Genomic DNA, 19,359 nt, shown 5'->3' with positions numbered 1-19,359 from the left:
CGTTGTGTTGCTGATACCTGTTGTGAACTTGCGGTCGTGTGTGGTGCGCAGCCTGGTTGGGCTGGGGGGGGGGAAACGGTGGACGCGTTCCTTAGTCGTGTTTTGAAAAGGGGCTTCCACGTTTTGTATGTGTCGCTTTATACCAGAGAATACGGTATTGTTTCTCTCCCCCCCTCCCCGCTGTCTTTTAAGGGCTTGCTGGTTGCAATTGACCAAAGCAGCAGCAGTATTAGCAGCAGCCGCAATAGCGGCGTCCGGAGGTAGATTGTGAAGTTAGGGAGATTTCTGAATGAATCCCCGGCGCGGCTGCTTAGTGCTGGACTTTTTGGGGAGGGCGGTGTTGGTGGCGGCGGCGCCGACTGGGATGGGATGGGAAGAGGCGAACTGGTGGAGAAAGTCCTTACGCTTCTGACCTGGGGTGAGTTGCTCTGGGGAGGATCCTGAGGCTGCATAAAAAAGATCCCGCTTCTCTCTGAAATCACAACACTGCTGCTGCTGCTTCCCACCCCCTTTCCTTTCCGCCCTCCAAGTGGTGTGTCTATTTTAAAACGTAGTGACAGATCAGCGTTGTATTTTAAGATCACCCGCTGCCTGCGAACACATGGCGCTCTAGAGATACTGCGCGTAAGAGTGATACCAACAGAGGCAAGCGAGCGAGGAAAAATATAAAGCCCTTAAATCAATCTTTGGGAGCCTAAAGCTTCTGCCATTCCTCCGAAGTCCTCACCCTTGGAGATAGTAAGGATGAAGGAACGAGGGGGCTTTGCTAGCGCCTCTGATTTCTCTGTTAACTTTGTGGTGGTTAAACTTGCCGAGAAGTTCGCTGCTAGTGTGCTTATATATCTGTAGAACAGATCCTTAAGAGAAAGGCGGGGGGGGGGGGGAGTATTATACCGCTAGGTGGTAATGCTGGATTTGACCACAGAGGGGCAGTGTATCGAGGATTTGCTGTTCCTGTGGCGCCTTATCTCTCTGCAGGCAGAGGCTGGGATAAAGTTATACTGAAAACTTTAAAATTGATATCACACCCTAATTTGTGTTCCACAGGGAGGGGGAGAGAGAGAAAAAAAGAGTGAGAGCCCAACAACACACAGGGCTCTGCTTACATCATGAGAAGGGGAGCTCTTGGCTGCATTGTGGGCTCGCCCAACATTCAGCTGGGGATTTCTTGCTGTGTCTTAGCTCTCGCCGGAGGTCATGCAAATCGACCTTAAAAGAATGCATAAGCCATAAATTAAAATAAACCCCGTAGCCACGGGCTGATTCATAAGTAGACAATACCTAACCTGGACAAAACGGCTTCCTTTGCGAGCTGGAAGAAAAGAATAGTGCCTAAAGTAAACGCAAAGTAAGTTCCCAGAACGTATTTTCTTTTGCATTAATGTCGTTGTTTTCTGTTGTTATTTCGCGCAACTTTAATCTCAGGGAAACTGCCTTCAACCGCAGTTTTAAGCATACTTTGCAGAGATGGTAGGGAGGCAGCAAGGTGGTTTGGTGGGAGCGCTGCCCCCCCCCCCTTTTCATAAGTGGTGCTTCTTGTTTGTCATTTTTGAAGAAGGATCTTATTTTAAAAAAAAAATTAAGATGGGTTTGATGTAATTTATTTTGAAGATCTTTCAATCTTCTGTTGTAAATCTGGTTTGTCTCTGAAAAATTGCATGTCACTTGGCCAGGCATTGTAATTGTGTGTGTGTGTGTGTGTGTGTGAGAGAGAGAGAGAGAGAGAGAGAGAGAGAGAGAGAGAGAGAATCACCTGGTGCTTTTATTTTGCTTTACGTTGTATTGTTGAAATGTCGCCTTACAAATATTCCTAAAGTTATATATGAGAGAGGGCGTTTGGCAGGAGCTAAAAGTTCTCTGTTTGATACAGTGGTAAAACAGGTGTGTATGTCGTATGTATGGGACAGAGTACACGAAGGTGTGTGTGTGTATGGATGTATACAACATGACACTGTACCACACACACACACAACTTGCACGAGTGTATATAACGGGCTTTTTGTTGCTGCGGGATCTGAAGTCTTCCAGCTTTCCCCCGCCACCCCCGCCACCTTTGGGAGCGCCTTGGAGCCGCTTTGCAGCCGGGGTTCCTTGTGTGCGCGCGCGTCTGAGGAGCAGAGCAGGGCCTTGGGGTCAATCAGAGGCGCAGATCATATTGATTTGATTGCCGCCACCTCTGCTTTGCGGAGGACTCGTTTCCCGGGTGTGTTTTTTTTTAAGGACGGCGAGAAGGGAAGAGGTGGCAAATGTGAAAAGGCAATTGAGCGTTGTTGTGTCTGTGTGTCAGGGTGATCTCGCCGGGGCTTGGGAGCCTGCGGTCAGGAGATTAGCTACGTCCTCCTGGGTGTTCCCCCAAAAACACAGACAGGGAAACTTTCCGAGATAAACAAGCATATCTGCGCCTGTTGTTATGCAGATAAAGGAGACAGGTTGCATGTGGGTTTCTTTTTTTTTTTTTTAATAGCCCATCGTAGTAGGGTGAGCAGCTTTGAACCTAATTTTAATTTGAAAGGGGAGAGGAACGTACATTTAAAACATATTTTCATTTTTAAAATGACGGTGTGATTGAAACTGGTGGGCATCTCGGTCTAAAGTGACTTTTTACTTTTTGAAAAACCCTGTAGCTGGGTGGGTTTGACTGTGGTTGGGTGGGCAGGTGGTAGTGTTGCAGAAACTGCTTTGAGATTGCAGCTAGTTTGCACTTATACTGACTCCCTTGTGTGGGCTCATTGCATCAAACCGCTCTGCCACAAAGCAAATCGTTTTCAAGATGGACACAAAATTTGTCCTGCAACGCGAACCTCTGTCTAAAACGTTTGGAAGCCCTGTACAATATGATGTATCTTAAGACTCTTCTCCCTCGCTTTTTGGCATCCGATTTCTGTATGTATGATATCTCCCTTTTATAATTAGTAACCGTATCTCGAAGTTAATCTTTTTTTTAAAAAAATAAAAATAAATCTGATCCTCTCCTCCAGTGTATTTTTAGGGAGGTACATATTTGAATGAAAATAATTAGGTTACTTGGATTACGTTTGCAGCTTGAAGTAGCTTGACACCTGGCAGAGAACTGCTTAAGCGTTTTCTTTAAACTCTGCCTCCTTCTCCATAACTGCGTTTCTTATAATACATTCTTGTGTTAAGTGAGAAAGGCTGTTTGTAAAACAATCCCCTGGCTAGTCCCAGTGTTGGGTGAAGCTGATCCTGTAATGGCATTTTGTTTTGAACAGTTGCTGTAGTTGAAGTTCCCTCATAAGGTAAGGTGGCACTGGCTCTCTGAAAGGAGGTCCAAATGCCACATTTATAATTAGACTGCCAATTCAGCACATTGTATCCATTGCTATACAGGGATATACTTGCTGTGTCTGGCCTCTCTCAATAGCCTGTATTCAGAATTAGCCAATTCAACTACTTCAACTTCGGCATCAAATTTAGAATAGGCAATGAGAGAACGGGAGGGGGGCCGAGAGAGAAAGCAAACAATAACTCTGCAATCTCTCCCCTCAGCTGGCCACGAAAGGCCAAAGAATATAAGGAGAGCAATTCATAACAATTGTATTGGGGAATCCATACATCAAATACAAGAAGTTTGGCGAGAGGAGTCTTTTTCCCTTTTTAAAGAAAAAAGTTATTTGGGGGAGGGAACTAAAATCCGCCAGTGTGGATTCAGGGGAAGAAAAAAAAGATGTTCCTAGCATATATTTCTTTCCTTAAAAAAAAAGGCCAAAGGATATAGGACAATTACACCTGTGCTTGCAACTGAACACAGGTCCCTGGGAAAACTGGCAGGAAAAGTCTTTAGCCCCTCCTGAGGACTATAAGAAGAAACTTTGCTTGCAGGCAGCAGCAGCAGCTCTCCCGCCCCCTGTGCAGTCAGTCACAAGGAGCAGAGCTTCAGGCAAGCCGTGGTTGCTGCTCCTGCAGCCGCCGCCGCCGCCTCCTCCTGCTCGGCAGAGGGGCAGTTGAACGCTCTTCGGCGGAGAGCGGAGGGAATAGGCTGTCGGGGAGGGAGAAGGAAGAAGGTCATTTGCATTCTCAGGCCCTTCCTCTCAATCAACGACCTTCTAATTCCCGGGGAAGGAAGGCGCTGGCTGCTTTAGGGTTAGCTGGCGATCCTCGCGCACGCGGCGGTGGGGGGGTGGGGAGGGTGCTTCGCCGGCCGAACTTCTTCAAACTTAACCCACCCCCCAGCCCCCGCCCCAGCTCTGCTCTGTTGGAAGCGACCGCTGAGGAGGGATACAGAGGCGGCCAAGTGCGCCGTCGACGGCGGCAGGGTCCGCAGGGAAAGTGGGAGGTGAGGCATCCGCAGGGGGTTTGGTGGTTTGTCTCCAAAGTTTCCCCACAGATGGCGCGGCGGCTCCGGCTCGGTGGGGGCGAGTGGCAGCCGCGGGCCAGCAGCGAAGAACACGCGCCGCAGCGCCTCTGCCTTGCAACACCCCTCGCCACAGCGGCGGGACTGGGCTGGGGGGCGGGGAGCCGCCGCCGCCGCCGCCGGCCACGCTTTATCTTCCTTTCAGTGCTCCTTCTCGCTTCTCCAGGCAGGCTTGGCTGCAGAGTTCTTCTGGGCCTCGCTCCTTCCCCCTTGGCTTGTGCCAGGAGTGCCGCAACTCGTTTACACTGGATTAGCCCCACTGATCTTAATGCGACTGCTCTGGGACAAATGAGTTGTGTGACTGCTGCCTCCCGCCACTGGTGTCCCATGTAAACATGTCCCCCGCGCTGAACAGTGCAGACGTTGGCATTATTGCACCGCAATGTGTGCTTATCCATCTCTCTATCTCTCACACACCTCCACATACACACGCACCCCTCAGGAATGTGTTAGCTATGCAGTAGGCAGTATATTCCAGGAGTATATTGTCTCTTTGTGTAGTACTATATGGCTATTTGATTGCGATTTTAATTATTTATGTTTGTACACTATGTTGAGTGATATCTTCTGAGAAGAGCAGTGTGGAAATGCCTTAAAATTCTCTTCTTTCCTAAACACATACTGGAGGCTGGGCATTTGATAGAATGTTATGTGATAATATGATGTGGGTGTATATTTTGGTCACATAAGAGTGTAACAGTTTAGGTGAATGGAATGAATATTTCCATAGGGTGCCATGTGGCCAGCTATGAAGTTTGATTGACTAGGTTCAGGGAATGAGAATAAGGATTCTGCTACAGCTATGCTTATAGATTGGCCTTATCAGAAGCAAACCATACTGAATTCATTTTTATTACCAAGTAGGTTAAGATTTGTCTTAATAGTGTATGTATATGTTTCAATCTATATCAGTTCAGTGTTTGTGGGCGTTGCATACATATGTACACAATCCAATGTACAGTTTTTGTGGTCAGTTTTTGTGGCTTGGGCATGTCTATCTCCTATAGTCAGTCCATTTCTGACATTTTTACCAAATATGTTTTGAAGAGGAAAACAATGGTGTTAAGTTCAGGGTAACCTCTTTCTGTGGGGGTTGGAGAATCAGTGAATGTGTAGGAAAAGCTGGAAAAGGGATGGAGATCATGCCTTCGTACATGAGTAGAAGTAACTGTTTTGCTTCTGGTGGACATAAAAAAGTTTCTTCAGTGAAAACCTTATTATATTTGCCAAGCACATTAATCACCCTAGGAAGTACCTCTTTATAAAGCATATCAAGGTAGCTAGCTTTTTATGTGAAATATCTGAAAAATAATTCAAAGTTTAATCCCGTCCCCAATTCATAGTGTGACTGCACTGGGTGTGTACCGCTCTTGGCAGATAGAAAATTCAATGTGTGTCTGTATGTATGTATGTATGTATGAATGTATGTAAGCCAATTCACAGTCAATTCTGTACAGAGCTGTTTTTAATGCTAGCTAATAACAATATTAGATTGTCATTGTAAGGTAGATTCCAATTAGTGGTGCTTCCCACCATGAAAACAGAGACTGAGATTTTAGAGTAGCACTAAATTGATGAGATGTGCATTACAGTACTAATTCACCTGTAGTTTATTCCAAGAGTGGAATGCCCAGAAACGAACCTCTTCAGCATATTGTCTATTTTCCTTTTTCTCGCCTTTCCCCCAGCTATAATAGGTTGCAACTACATATATAGTAAGTATGAAGCTCTTGGCCAGCTCCTAAATAGGTATTCAAATTTTGTTGTTGTTGTTGTTGTTACATAGAAATATTCTCTATACCTCTATATTCTCTATACCTCTATAAACTGAGGCAAATCAATAATTCATCCCTGCCCCCAATTTCCTGTGCCTGCCTTTGGACACATCTTTTAGGTGATGTTACAGTTTGTCTAGTATTTAGCATGCCCTGTTCTGAAAATGTGTAGAAGTTATGTGGTATCCATCAGTGCTACATTGAGAATTGGGGTGTTATTTCCGGCACCTGTTCAGTTCACTCCTATGCATGCTTACTAAGAAGTAAGCGCCACTTAAATTGTAGTGTTATTCGGAAATAAACTGAATTCAATGGGACTTGAATGCGTATGCATACTTAGGATTGAGGTGCCAAGTTATATAGAGGAGGTGAGTTCATTATGTATATTTGCCAGACCAGAAATCCACTAATTTTAAAACCATGATGATATTGCAATTATGATAAATTATCCCTTTCGTTATAATTTTGTTTAGTCTAGAATTAGCCTATTTTGAACATTGCCATAATAGATAATCGTGCCAATTTCTGGTTTGTAGCTATCTTAGAAAGTCATGAGTTATTTGACACTGATGAAACTGCTACACATACCCATCAGATATTCAAGTATTCAGTGAAGTTTTAAATAATTCTCTTTCAATTAGTATAACAGGAACTTGAAAAATGGATTTCTGTTAAAGAAACAAGAATCGGTACATAGTGATTTCTTCCCTCCCCCTTGCATACTTGACAATTCTATTAGTTTTAGCCATGCATGCATTTTTAAATAAAGAATAACCTCTTCACAGTTTAAAACTCTGTTTAGAAGTACTTATTTAATAAGAAAAAAGTAAATTAGAAAATGTGGTTGTTTGGTTATTTGTAATATAAATGAATGCTTTTATGTTTCTGAATACAAGTGAAACACGCTATCAGGTTACTGTGATTAGGAGTATCATGCAAAGCACAGATTACCTACAACTAGTTGATTTACAGGTATGTCAGATCTACCACAGTGATGTAAACCTGTATCATTGTTCAGTGTAAAAAGAATGTTAGAAACAGGAGTAGACATATTTGCATATTTTTATTATTATTAAATATTTGGTAGAATTTGTTAAAGGCATTAACAAGCAGCAATACCGGAATTATTGTCTTTGTATGCTGTGTTTATATTTTTTTCAAAACTGCCTTGTTCGTACGACAGTTTTTACTGTATGGCAGTCCAACAATCATAATAACTAATAGTTTTCTTCTGTTGTATACAGATTGTACCTGTTGACATGCAGCTTTTTTTGTTATGTGAATACCCCTATACAAAATAAAATTAAATGCAGCTGTATTTTGATTGTGCCACAAGAATTGCATCTGCTGTGTGTGCGCCATGAGGAAATAGTAGAAGAGCTTTGGTGATTGATTTTTGGTAATTTACTGTACAAAATCCCACAGGTTTAAAATAATGCACCGATAATTTGCAAGCAAAGCTACCTGGAAAAAACATGGACCTGTTTATATAGTGTGAGTGTAGGTTATTCCAACTAAGGCATTTTTTTGTACTTTGGAAGATGGGATAATATTGGAATGCCTGCTGTTTGCAACTTCTACAGAACAGATGTATCTAACCCACTGTTTCTCCAGTACACTGAAAGAAGACCTTACCAAACCTGTACATCTCTGAAATGCAGTATTGACTTGATTCTTAACTGCAGGGCCTTCATATCATTGCTCAAAATATCTAACTTTACACCAATATTAGCCATTCTTTTTATAGTGACACTATGCTTAGTAAAAAAACTTCTAAGCACTGAGGTCAGGTGTTGAGATTGGATTCTAGTTTATTTTTTATGAATCAGATAAAGATTTCTGTGCATGAGACCGTATGTGAAGATGAGAGAACAAGAACATTTCCATATCAAAGGCAATATATCTGAGGCTGCATAGTAATTAAAATGCAGTGGTTTGGACTCTGCGCTATCACTTAAGCAGAGCATTGTTGGGATCTTGTACAGAATGCAGCCGATTGCCTCTTGCATACTTCTAGAAATACACTTGCAATTTTGCACAAACATTTATGCCAGTCCACACTTTTCTGTGGATAATTTGTATTTCATCCAAGCCATTCAAAGCCAGAGCTATTTTATTTTTTTTGAGCAACCCCCTCATTATGGCTTTTGTGCATCAACTATTTTTATTCCGGTTGTTTGTATTTCCTCTTACCAGAATGATGGCTTGTTTATATTCACATTCACTTTATATTTCCTAAGACTTCCCCCTCCCAACCCTGTCTCACATTTGTATTTTGTGATTGGGAAAAATTCTTTAATTTTGAGGTCAGAATGGGACTCTTTCATAGCCTAATTGAAGAGAGCACAAAAGGTTACATGTTGCATTTTAGGGTAAATCTACTGTATGATAAGGAAAGTTTTTCTTTTAAATATACAATGCACATTTCCTAGTTATGACTCATCCTTACACAATGTAAAGATGAACAAATTCCTCAGAAGAATGCACTGTGCTCTAGGCACACCTTTTCACAACTCTGCTTTCCTCGAGTTAGATTTGTAGGGGGAGTTAAATCATTTTGGTTTCTTACGCTAATACTCAAATGATTTCAGAAGTGAAAAAAACCAGTATATTGGGTATTATTCTTGTTTCTTTTGGAATTTATTATTATTATTACCACCATGCCTGGTCTTAGAGATTGTTTTTAAAACTTTAAGATTATAATTGAATTAAGAAACTGGTGCTTGAATAGAAAACAGCATTTTGGGTGAGCTGTTCAAAGTAAGCAATCTAAGAAATTTAATATAATATAATATAATATAATATAATAATAATTTTTATTTGCAGGAGTTGGTGTTTTACGCTTCAGAGTCATGGCCAAATCTTAGCATAGGCAGGGTAGGATGTATCTACTCATCCACATTCCCTGGCAGTTTCAACTGGCTCACATAATCCTAACTTCCTCTCCTAAATATATTTTAGTGGCGCATCAGTGGATTACGTGATGCACCTTGTCATCCCGCTTTTTAAATTCTACTGCTGTGTGTAAGAAATACAATAGAAATGAAAACACTCTTGAAGTGCAGCAGGGTATTTTTCTGCTCTTTTCATGATTCAGATGTCTTGCACTGAGCAGTGTTGTCAGCTTATACTATATTCTGTGTTACCAATAAGGCAAAGTTGGGTTCACACAACCTTCCCCCCCCCCCCGAAGTGTTTTCCCAGTGACTTCTTATGCAGAGCTGTTTGGAACTAGGTCATGCAAAGGATCAGAACTATATGTTCATGTTGCAAAATAACACACATTTGACAAGTGGCCTTTTTGAGGCATGCTGAGCTTGCGTTGATCTTGATGTGTGTCAGATCTTTCATGTGACCTCTTTCACCATGAAGCACATGGAGGGTGATTGTAAAAATGAACTTGTGATGAGAGTAAAATAGTTAAAGTCATTTGAATCCACCTTTAGCCTCAGTTAGTGTGATGCCTCAGGCTATGTGGTACACAAAATACTCTGGGGGCCTTCTGGATGGAAGGTGTTAATGTACAGAGGGGATTTTGTTTTTATAGTACCAAATAGTTGTAAAAGGTTACATAGATTCAGTCTCATTTTATGAGCTATTTCAGAAAGCAAGACTGGTCTTATGGGGTACAGTAGATAAACAGCATTTGAAGCTTTAAACTTATTCCTGGAATGTTGGGTGCTTATTTCTGGAATGTTGGATGCTATTAAAATAATGCAGATTGACTTAGATATTCCTTAAGGGTTTTTTTTGTGTGAAAACTTATACTGCGTCAGACAATAAATAAACTGTTTATCACAGTTCTTTGTTACTTAGCTTTCTTAAGCAAGCTATTATACTGTTATTATTCAGTTATGATTATATTATTCTATTACAATTCAGTTGAGACTTGTATTTAGTCTTAATTCTTCACATTAAAGTTTGGGGGTGTTTTTTTTTTTGTCCTTTTGGAACACTGAAATTGTTGGAACCATAAGGCTTCTAATTTTCCTTCCACCTTCTTGAGGTCTGTCGGGCAGTGGCGTAGCGTGGGGGGTGCAGGGGGGGCCGGCCGCACCGGGCGCAACATCTGGGGGTTAGGGTTTGGGGGCGCAAATCCATGGGTTAGGGGGCGCAAATTACTTGCCTTGCCCCGGGTGCTGACAACCCACGCTACGCCACTGCTGTTGGGATCCAATAGGCCCCATTTGGACTGATGCTTCTGATGTCCCCCCCTCCCCCCTTCTAAAGGCAGCACCGCCTACTGTACTGAAAGCTACTCAGGGGACTTTGGGAGTGGTCTTCAAAGCAGCGCAAGAAGTGGCAGGTTAGCAGCTGAAAACAGGAATTACTTGACCACCACTTGCATGTACCTAAGGACCTCTTTGGATTCTTGCTTTATTATTCAGTATAGTTGTGAGACAGCAACTCAGATTTCATGCATGCATTTGGGATAACACTGAGTCCATAAAGTTCTATCCTACAAAAAGCAAATGGGCCATAGAATAAATGAACTGATCTTTGTTTATTTGTTTGTTTCAAAAGATGTGTCTTTTTGTGCTCTGTGGAAAGAGTTGTATGAACAGATCCAGGTAATTGGACGGAGGTCTAGGGTTTTCCTTTCGCCATTTCCTTTTGTGCCAAAAGTGCATACAGTGTTTATTGCCAACGATAAAAGTGATTCCTACAACAGACCACAAGCTGGAACAGCCTGTAGTCGAAAAAGGTATTCATGCATGCAAACAGGCTAATTTACATGAATACATTTTTTCCTACTTATTTGCATTAGTGTGTAGTACTAAGGATAAATATTTCGATTTTAAACTTAGGCTTGCTACTTTAAAATGTAGTTTGTTAAATAGTTTAAATTCTCTTACTAAGTTTTTTCCAGTATACAGACTTTGGTAAAACTTTGATCCTACTCAAATCTATAATTTTGATAGTTGCATTGAGCTATTGAGTGTGTTTCCCTTCTTTTCTCTGTTCTAGTTTCAGAATGAACCAGAATGATTTTGTACATTTTGCAGTACATGACAAAGAGCGTGCTGTTTTAATATTATTGTATGGAAGACTATGAGAAAAAAGAATGAAGGGAGAGACAAATGAATGCTTCTACTTCTCTTCCTTCTCTCTTTGTAAAAGAATTAGGAAGAAGAAGGTGCGGAGGGACAATGCTGCACATTTTTAACATCAAAGAGAAAAGTTGCCATAGTTGCAGCCGTAAGCATGAAGTCACTAGTGTACTTCTTAATTATGGTACGAACCTGCGGCACTTGTGTAGAATTGGGCTCTGTGGATTGGATCAGTCATTTTATATGGAGCTACACAATTTCTGCTCAATGTAATATGCCTATTCCAAATGACTGGTATAAATTTGGGTTAACTATGATTCGCCTTTTCCTTCCCTACTTGTCTTCTTTTTTTTGAGAGAGAGAGGTAGGAATATAGCAAGGGGGTTATATGGAGAATGTTAAGGACATTATGTGTTCAAAGCAAAAGGTGTTAATAGTTAATAGTTTATGAACCAACAAAAACAAAAAAATGTGTGGGGAATAGCAAAACGTAACTTGCATTCTTCATTACTCATTAGTGCTGGTTATGAATTATGGTTTATCTTCCCAGTGAACAGAAAATGCATATATCTCTAGACAGCTCTGTGCTTTTTCACTGAATTCCAAGCCGCTGCTTTAAAAAAATGCAGTGAAATCCTATACATATTGAAAACTTCGTCTCACTTGGTTCAATTTGGCTTATACCCAGGTAAGTGGGTTTAGGATTGCAGCCTTAAAGAGTGCTCCAGGAAATAGCTCTTTGCTGTCTTTGACACATCCAATTAATGCTATTTTCCTTTTTTTAAAAAAATTGTGAGTAGAACAAGGGAGCAGGCATCTGAAGCCAGAACAAATGAGAACTTAGGGAAAATAAGAGATGGACTTGTTTAAAAAGAGAGGAAAGGGGGAGAGAAGCTACGGGGTAGTGATAATTTTTATCAAACACGCCAATCCTCAGTCTGTGGCTATATTTGCTGAAATGCCAACGACACTGATTGTTTCTGTAGGTATCGCTCAAAATAGTTCCTCTTTTTTTGAACTGTTTTCACTCACTCACTCAACCCTATATGCCCTCATCTACATATTGTTGGAGACAGGAACACATTTAGTTCTTTAGCTCAGAGTCATTGCACACCGTGGGGCAAGGAACCTGACAAGAAACCAGTGCTTAAAATAAGTGTACAATTTATTGAAGAATAGCAATGTGTAAGTTATCACAAAAAAACAAAACAAGCAAAGTTCAAACTGGTCTAGCAACTTTGGGATGAAATATAAAGCAGATAGAGATAGTAGGGAGCTGATACCAAATGTGGTGGAGGCAAAGGCAGCGGTTGCCTGGTAGACATGCATGGAGCTGAATTAGGTTATGGAGAGAAATTAACACGCAAATATATGTTGTTGCAAAGTAGCATAGGTACCTATGCAAGACCAAAAAGAAACAAAAGTTTAAATATTACTTATTTCAAAGTGGGAGGGGTAGGCAGTAGCATTTAATTGGGGGTTGTCCTCAGGATAAGGATGCTGGGAACATACTGGATGCCTCTAGTTGCCAGCAAACAACGAGAGAAACAGCTGCAATAGGAGATGCACATGTTTTGTGCCTTTCCTGCAGCACTGGCTAATCCAAGTAAAATCAAAACAATGTATCCAGTCCATATATTGAAAACAGGTGTCAAAAGAGGAGTTGCTTTTGAAAAGTTGAAGTAAATATTAATCTTCTCAATTTCTTTTGGCTCAGGATAGTTAACTTGCAGCCAGTGAGTCACATCCAGCCCACCATGCTATGGGATGTAGGCTGCCAGACCTTGCCTGCAGCCGTAGCTCCTGATCTGATTGGATGATTAAGTGTTCTTCCTTGATTAGAAGATAAAATGCAGGAAAGGGCCATAGCTCATTGGTAGAGTATCTGCCTTGTGTGCAGGAAGGTCCCAGGTTCAACCCCAGACATCTCCAGGTAGTGCTGCAAAGACTCCCAGTTTAAAATCCTTCAGACGGTACTGAGCTAGATGGACTATTAAACTACTGCAATGCACTCTATGCGGGTCTGCCTTTGAAGGTGATGTGGAAACACCACAAAATCAGAATGCAAGCAGCTGGACTGGTGACTGGGAGCGGCCACTGGGACCATATAACACCGGTCCTAAAGGATCTACATTGGCTCCCAATACGTTTCCAAGCACAATTCAAAGTGTTGGTGCTACCTTAAAAGCGCTAAACAGTCTCAGTCATGTGAACCTGAAGGAACATCTCCACCCCGTCATTCACCCGGACACCAAGATCCAGCTCCTAGGGCCTTCTAGGTTCCCTCACTGCAAGAAGTAATGTTACAGGGAGCTGGCTAAAAAGGAAATTGCAGGTATCCATACAACCCACCCTCTTTCCCAAGAATGAGGGTCTTATGTGTGAATCCTTTGCTTCCTTTTCTATTCGGTGTGTTGTCTGCTTCTTTTTGTATGTTGCCATAGATATTGCCTGGTTTTCGTTGTTGCTGTTTATTTGTTTTGGGGTAGCGTGCAGGTGGCTTGCTTGTTTGCGGGTGGATGGGCTCTGAACATCACCTGTTTTTCTTCTGTGGCATGGGTATCTTGGCCCCTGATTGTTCCTTAGATTTCCAAATGTGTCCCCGTGCCCCAAAACATTGTTGCCAAGCGTGGTCTATTGCAGTATTTATGAAATTAGTGAAAAACTTTATTTCCCACCAGGCATTTTGGGATAGTCAAGCTAGCAGCTGTTTTTATACTGGACAGATATTTTTACTGCTGTTCATAGACTTATAGTGCATTTTTATTTATTTACCATGTATATATTTAAATCATTTATTTCCCTCTTTACCAAAAAGTTAAATCTTGCTAGCAAAGAATATACACGTACAGTAAAAAAAAGGAAAGAACTACAAATACAACAAAGACACTTAAAATCACCATAACAACAACAGCAATATGACATAACCCGCTGAAAACAGGGAAATAAAAACAATACAGAACAACAGTTTTTATCTATCTTGTTCTGTGTCTTTCTTGTTTCTGTTTTATATTTTATTGTTTTACAGAAATTGTGCTCAATATTATTTCATAAGCCACTTTAAAGGCCCTTCAGACTGATTGGTGGGGTAGCAAATTTTAAATTAAGGAAGTAAACAGTTGGTAAAATTTGGAGCTTGATTCTGAACACACTCTTGCTCTGATGCCTGCAAGAGTGTGAGTGGTTTGCATTGCTCAGGTCCATAAAGCTTTTAGCACATACTTAATCCACTTGCTAGCCTGTGCTAAGTTCTGCAAAGGTCTGAGTGTATATCGATAGAAATTTCACTTTTTACTTTTACTCATTCCCCCCCCCCCTACAGTTTTAATGGCAGGCTTGTTAGGTATTTTAGGATGCACACTTTAACTTGGAGTAAGTTATGCTAAAAACAATGCAATTTACTTGTAAGTAAACATGCACAGGATTGTTCTAAAAGTCTTTCAGGTCTTGATTTGTCAGCAGATTGGAGCCGGGTGGGGTATGTTGCAGTAGATATGTCTCTGGTTGCATAGTTATTGCTTAAGTGTGCTGTTAAAATATGCTTGGAATGTGGCTCATTGTGCCTTTGTTTATAGAAAATGAGGTATGCCTATGCAGGTATTGCTGGATATAACTAGTTTGAGTAGGAAGGAGAACGGACAAGTGACCAGAAACACAGGAACAGAAAGGTTTTATCCATAATTCCACTTCTTTGTTTTTGGGACCTGCTTCTTTCTTCCCACCTCTTGACGTCTTTATATTAATACTCAATAGCTGAGGTACAGAGACCTTTTCAAAATGCTAGAGTTGGTTCCCGCCTCATCACCACCAGTGCTACTTCTATAATATTTGCCTTGCCACTTGAATGGAGAACAAACCACTGCCGTTCCCTTTTCCTCTGCCACACACACGTGGAACATCCCATATTAACTTGCATTGAGTAAGGAAACAGAGCTTACTGCTTTGGAAAATGACACTATCCAGCTGCTTCTGCTTAGGTGGACAGATGTGGATCTAGTCCTTACTGAGGTTGTTCACGTGTATCTATCTAGGCTGTAGCACTTCAGATCACAGGCAGAGGCTTTTGGGACCGAATATACCGGTACTTCCATACAAAAAATAATAACATTTAAAAAGAAGGAGAAAGAAAGAAATTCCACATAGAAAACTGGCATGTCAGGCAGAAGTTTTAATAGTTTACTACGCTGTTTTACTGCTAGATTGCTATGTGCAGGGAGGTGGTTTTTGTGTGTGTGTGCATTGTGGAACATTCAGTCACATGAGCTGCAGTCCACATACAGCCTTAAGATACCAGCTGTAACTGGACCTCATTCACTTTATTCACTGTCTTTTTCAAGCCTTCCAGCAGAAGCAGCATTAAATTTCTACTGGATCTCCTAACATCTGACTGCTGCTGGTCATTGGCCAACCCTATTGTAGTAAAGACAGGCTCATTGATAAATTGCCAGTATGAATGCATCCCTGTAACAGTGCGAGTTCTGCAGATGGAAGTGATTGAGTGAGCATACGAGGGCTAAGGTGATCTCAGAAGTAAACTGGTCCCAAACTGTTAAAGGCTTTCTATAACACCTTGAAGTTGGCATGCTAGTTGGCTGTCAACCAGTGCAGGTCTCTGAGCAGGATGCAGAGTTACACCAAGACTGTCAATCAGCTCCTTTAGGGGGAGTGGAACTTTATCCAGGGTAGGCAATTGATCAGTGACACAGGAACTCATTCACATTGCCTCTGCCTTGCCAGGGTTGAAGCTCAGCTTGTTTTTTCCTCCTCCATCTCACCACTGCATCCAGGCACCAGTCCAGGGCCTACGTGGCCTCTGCCAGTTCAGATGTTGAGCTGCTAGTGTTATCAGGATACAATGGCAGCTTGACCCAAGACTCCAAATGATCACCCCCTGTGGCTTCATACAGATGTTAAATAGCATTTGAGCTAAGATGGCAGAACCATCATGACACTGAAACATTCTCCCAATGCTTTTCTCTGGACACTCTCAGAGGTAGAACTGCAGCCACGGTGATGAAATGCTCCCAGTTCCCATTCCTTGGAGCCAATCCAGGAGGGTACCATGGTCAATGGTATCAAAAGCCAAAGAGAGATCAAGAAGCAGAAGCAAAGTCACACACTGCCTCTCCCACTCTGCAAAGGTCATCTATCCAGATGATCGGTTGTGGACTAAATGAGGAAACCACAGGTTAAGGCTATCTATATTACAATTACAACATTTCATATATCAGCAGTGGGACACCTGTGGCCATGTAAGTGATGGTGGACTGCCAACTCCCATCAGCCCCAGACAGTATGGCTGGTGGGAGGTAGAGTCTCTAACAACATCCGTGGGCTGCAGGTTTCCTATCCCTGCCACACATGAAAATAAGGACAGTATTGTGTTTGAATGGGAAGTCTAGAGGCGGAGACTGACAGCTCTGTAGTGCAGCATTAGTGGGCAGTAGCGAAGTGTTATGTATTTAATACAACTTACTGTCTCCTAACAGGTTTCTAAGCAACCTGCATTGAATACCATATACATACAAACGTTATAAAATAGAGTGGGGGGACATTAACATCCCATAGGACACATCAGTGATAACAACATTGGATCTGGTCCTTTAGCCATCTTGTGGGCAGGTTCTCTTGTGGAATACATTTGTTAAGATTCTACCTGAGCAAACATTTGTTCCTTCAATAAACATTACAAAATCGTCTTTCGATCTTCGGTGGATGCTTATTATGGTTATGGAGTTCTCCAGAGAGATTTGTATCAGCAGGTCTGGTACCTGCAACTGTTACAGAATCAAATATGCTTCCCTCTCTGGACTTCTGCTAGCATATATCCTACTCCATAATATATCTTACGGAGACCTTTTCTTAACTCACCAATCTCCTTTCTTACAGGGGAACTATCTACTCCACTCCTTCTTACCTCCATATAACTTTCTTGTTAGGTTGTCTGTCCTAAGCCCCAGGTTAAATGTAACTTCAACTTCATGCCTCCCTAAGGAAAGTGGCTGCTGGAATCAAGAAAGTTTTACTAGGCAATACATAAATCCTTATCTCTTGACCCTTGGTTTAATTTACTGTTTTTGACACAATTGTGAGTAGTTTAGATTTTTGGTATGCTAGGACGTTTACTAAAGCTTGCATATTAATATCCAAAGATTAAAAATGAAACTAACAGTTTCCGGAGAGACAGCTGTGAGCTGTGTTACTCTGTTGCAGTATTGTAGCACCTTAAAGGCTAATAAATGTATTTATAGCATAAGCTATTGTGGTACAATCCACTTTTATCAGATGCAAAACACACTGGGTTATCCAGTGGTGTCCATCCACTGCAGAAGGATTCCTTCATCAGATTGGTGTGTATGTTGCTGTTTTAAGTGATTCCCCTTGCTAAGTGCACCCCCTAAGATGTTCAGGAGGGCCAGGGGACTTCCCGAAATAGATGGAGGGGAAGCTGGGGGCTGTATGGTGGAGAAGAAATCACACAAAAATGCTCCCCTCATAGTTTTGTTGACATATTCCCTCTATCAGTGGGCAGACAGTGTTGGATACCACCCACTATGCTTGATGAATGCAAATTGGTCAGAGGCTAGTTTTTGGAAACTTTAAAAATTACTCTTTTTTTGCCCCAAATCAACATGGTTTAATTCAAGCTGTATTTGGAATGACATACTGGCTTTTGAAGAAAGCAAATAAATTTAGCAACCTAATTTTTCATGACCTAAACTAGTTACATGTGAGTCTTCAAATGTTTTGAATAGAGATGAACTCTTCTATGCCAGCTGCAATCCTTGCCTAAGTTACTTATGCTGTTAAGTTACATCCAGACTTGACGGTTGTAATTTGCTCTACATGAGGCTGTCTTTGAAGGAGGCTTGGAAGCTTCAGCTAGTACAGGATACAGCTCCCCAAATGCTTGTGGGAGCATATCACTCCAATAATAAATATTGGCTGCACTGCCAGCCTATTTGCTTCTGAACTCAATTTGAAGTGCTGGTTTTGACCTTTAAACCCCTAAACTGTTTGGGACAAATTATTTGATGGCTCCCATGCAACATAGGAGTGCTTCTGCATCTTGAGATTGGCCAAGGAGGCCCTGCTTGTAGACCCAGCAATAGATACAAATGAGAACATAAGACAGATCTCATTTTGATCATGACCCCCTTCTATAAAACTCCCTGTTTACTTTTGGGTGCTAAAACAAAATCTTTTATGTGCCTTCATCTAGGAAAGTTGGGTGCCTTATTTAGTCTTGCTCTTGTTTCAAATTCTTTTAGCGTATGGACATTTTGTGATGTGATACTGATGGCTTGATGTTTGATGCTCCTTTTTTAGTTTCTGTCTTTTAGAAACTTTTAAATTCATTGTGGTTTTAATGATTCTTTATAGTTTTATAACAGAGCCACTTTGGGGAGTCCCTGGTTTTTGAAAACTGACATGAAAATGTATTTAAAAATTGAAATATTTCTTTCTGGAAATAAGTGCACTACAAGAGTTTGTTCAGAGTCAAACCCATGTAAAAATGCTGTGCTCCTTTTATTTTTATTTTATTTATTAAATATGGATATCACCCTTCATCCATAGATATCAGGGTGGTTCTAATCTGATGAATGTTTCCGATATTGCATTCTCTTTTGTTTAGGTTTATTACTCTGGTATTTGGCAAGTGAGAGAGATGGTTATAAACAAGCAGGTTGTATATTGTACATAACGTAGCTATAATCCAAATTGGGGTAGGGAAGCTATGGCCCTGCAGATGTTGCTCCAGACTTGCATTATCTCTGACCTGAGCCAGCCTTGCTGGATGGGGCTGTTAGGAGGTGAAGTCCAACAACATTTGGAGGCCCACAGTGTCCTAACGCTGTTCTGAGTGATTATCAGTATCAGTAAGAGTAACATTAATAAGAGCATCATTTCCTCTTGCTCTGAGATCTCTATATAGCTTGCGTCAGACTGAAGAAAATTCTTTAAGTTAAGCCACAGTCTGAAACGCCCTTTCTTAGAAAGACTTTCTAAATAAATGTGACTGAATTCTTGGGAACTACTCTTAGAGTTAGGTATGCTATTAAAATTATTAATAATGTGTGAAAATCTGCTTATTATTCTAAAACTTTGTAATGTGGAGTGATTCAATCTGGCTCCCCCCCCCCCGCCCAAAGTTGCAGCT

The 19,359-nt window shown here is 41.4% G+C and overlaps 1 protein-coding gene across 14 annotated transcripts in view; it reads left to right on the top strand.

Annotated features, from left to right (window-relative positions):
• The window catches only part of SOX6 (SRY-box transcription factor 6), a 466,488-nt gene that overhangs the window by 34,609 nt on the left and 412,520 nt on the right, over nucleotides 1-19,359 (top strand). For 2 of the 14 annotated variants that reach the window (XM_080975154.1, XM_080975161.1), the window contains exon 1: nucleotides 799-1,348. The exons of 4 other annotated variants lie outside the window; for them this stretch is intronic. The gene's annotated coding sequence lies outside the window, so the exon portion shown is untranslated. Of the gene's footprint in view, nucleotides 1-239; nucleotides 419-794; nucleotides 1,349-4,275; nucleotides 4,295-19,359 lie in introns of those variants that run through there. 8 more of the 14 variants (XM_080975167.1, XM_080975158.1, XM_080975157.1 and 5 more) reach the window with 8 other exon arrangements.

This window comes from Podarcis pityusensis, assembly GCF_964106645.2.
Source record: "Podarcis pityusensis genome assembly, chromosome: 1".
NCBI classification, from domain to species: Eukaryota; Metazoa; Chordata; class Lepidosauria; order Squamata; family Lacertidae; genus Podarcis; species Podarcis pityusensis.
This window is presented reverse-complemented; position numbering and strand designations above follow the sequence as displayed.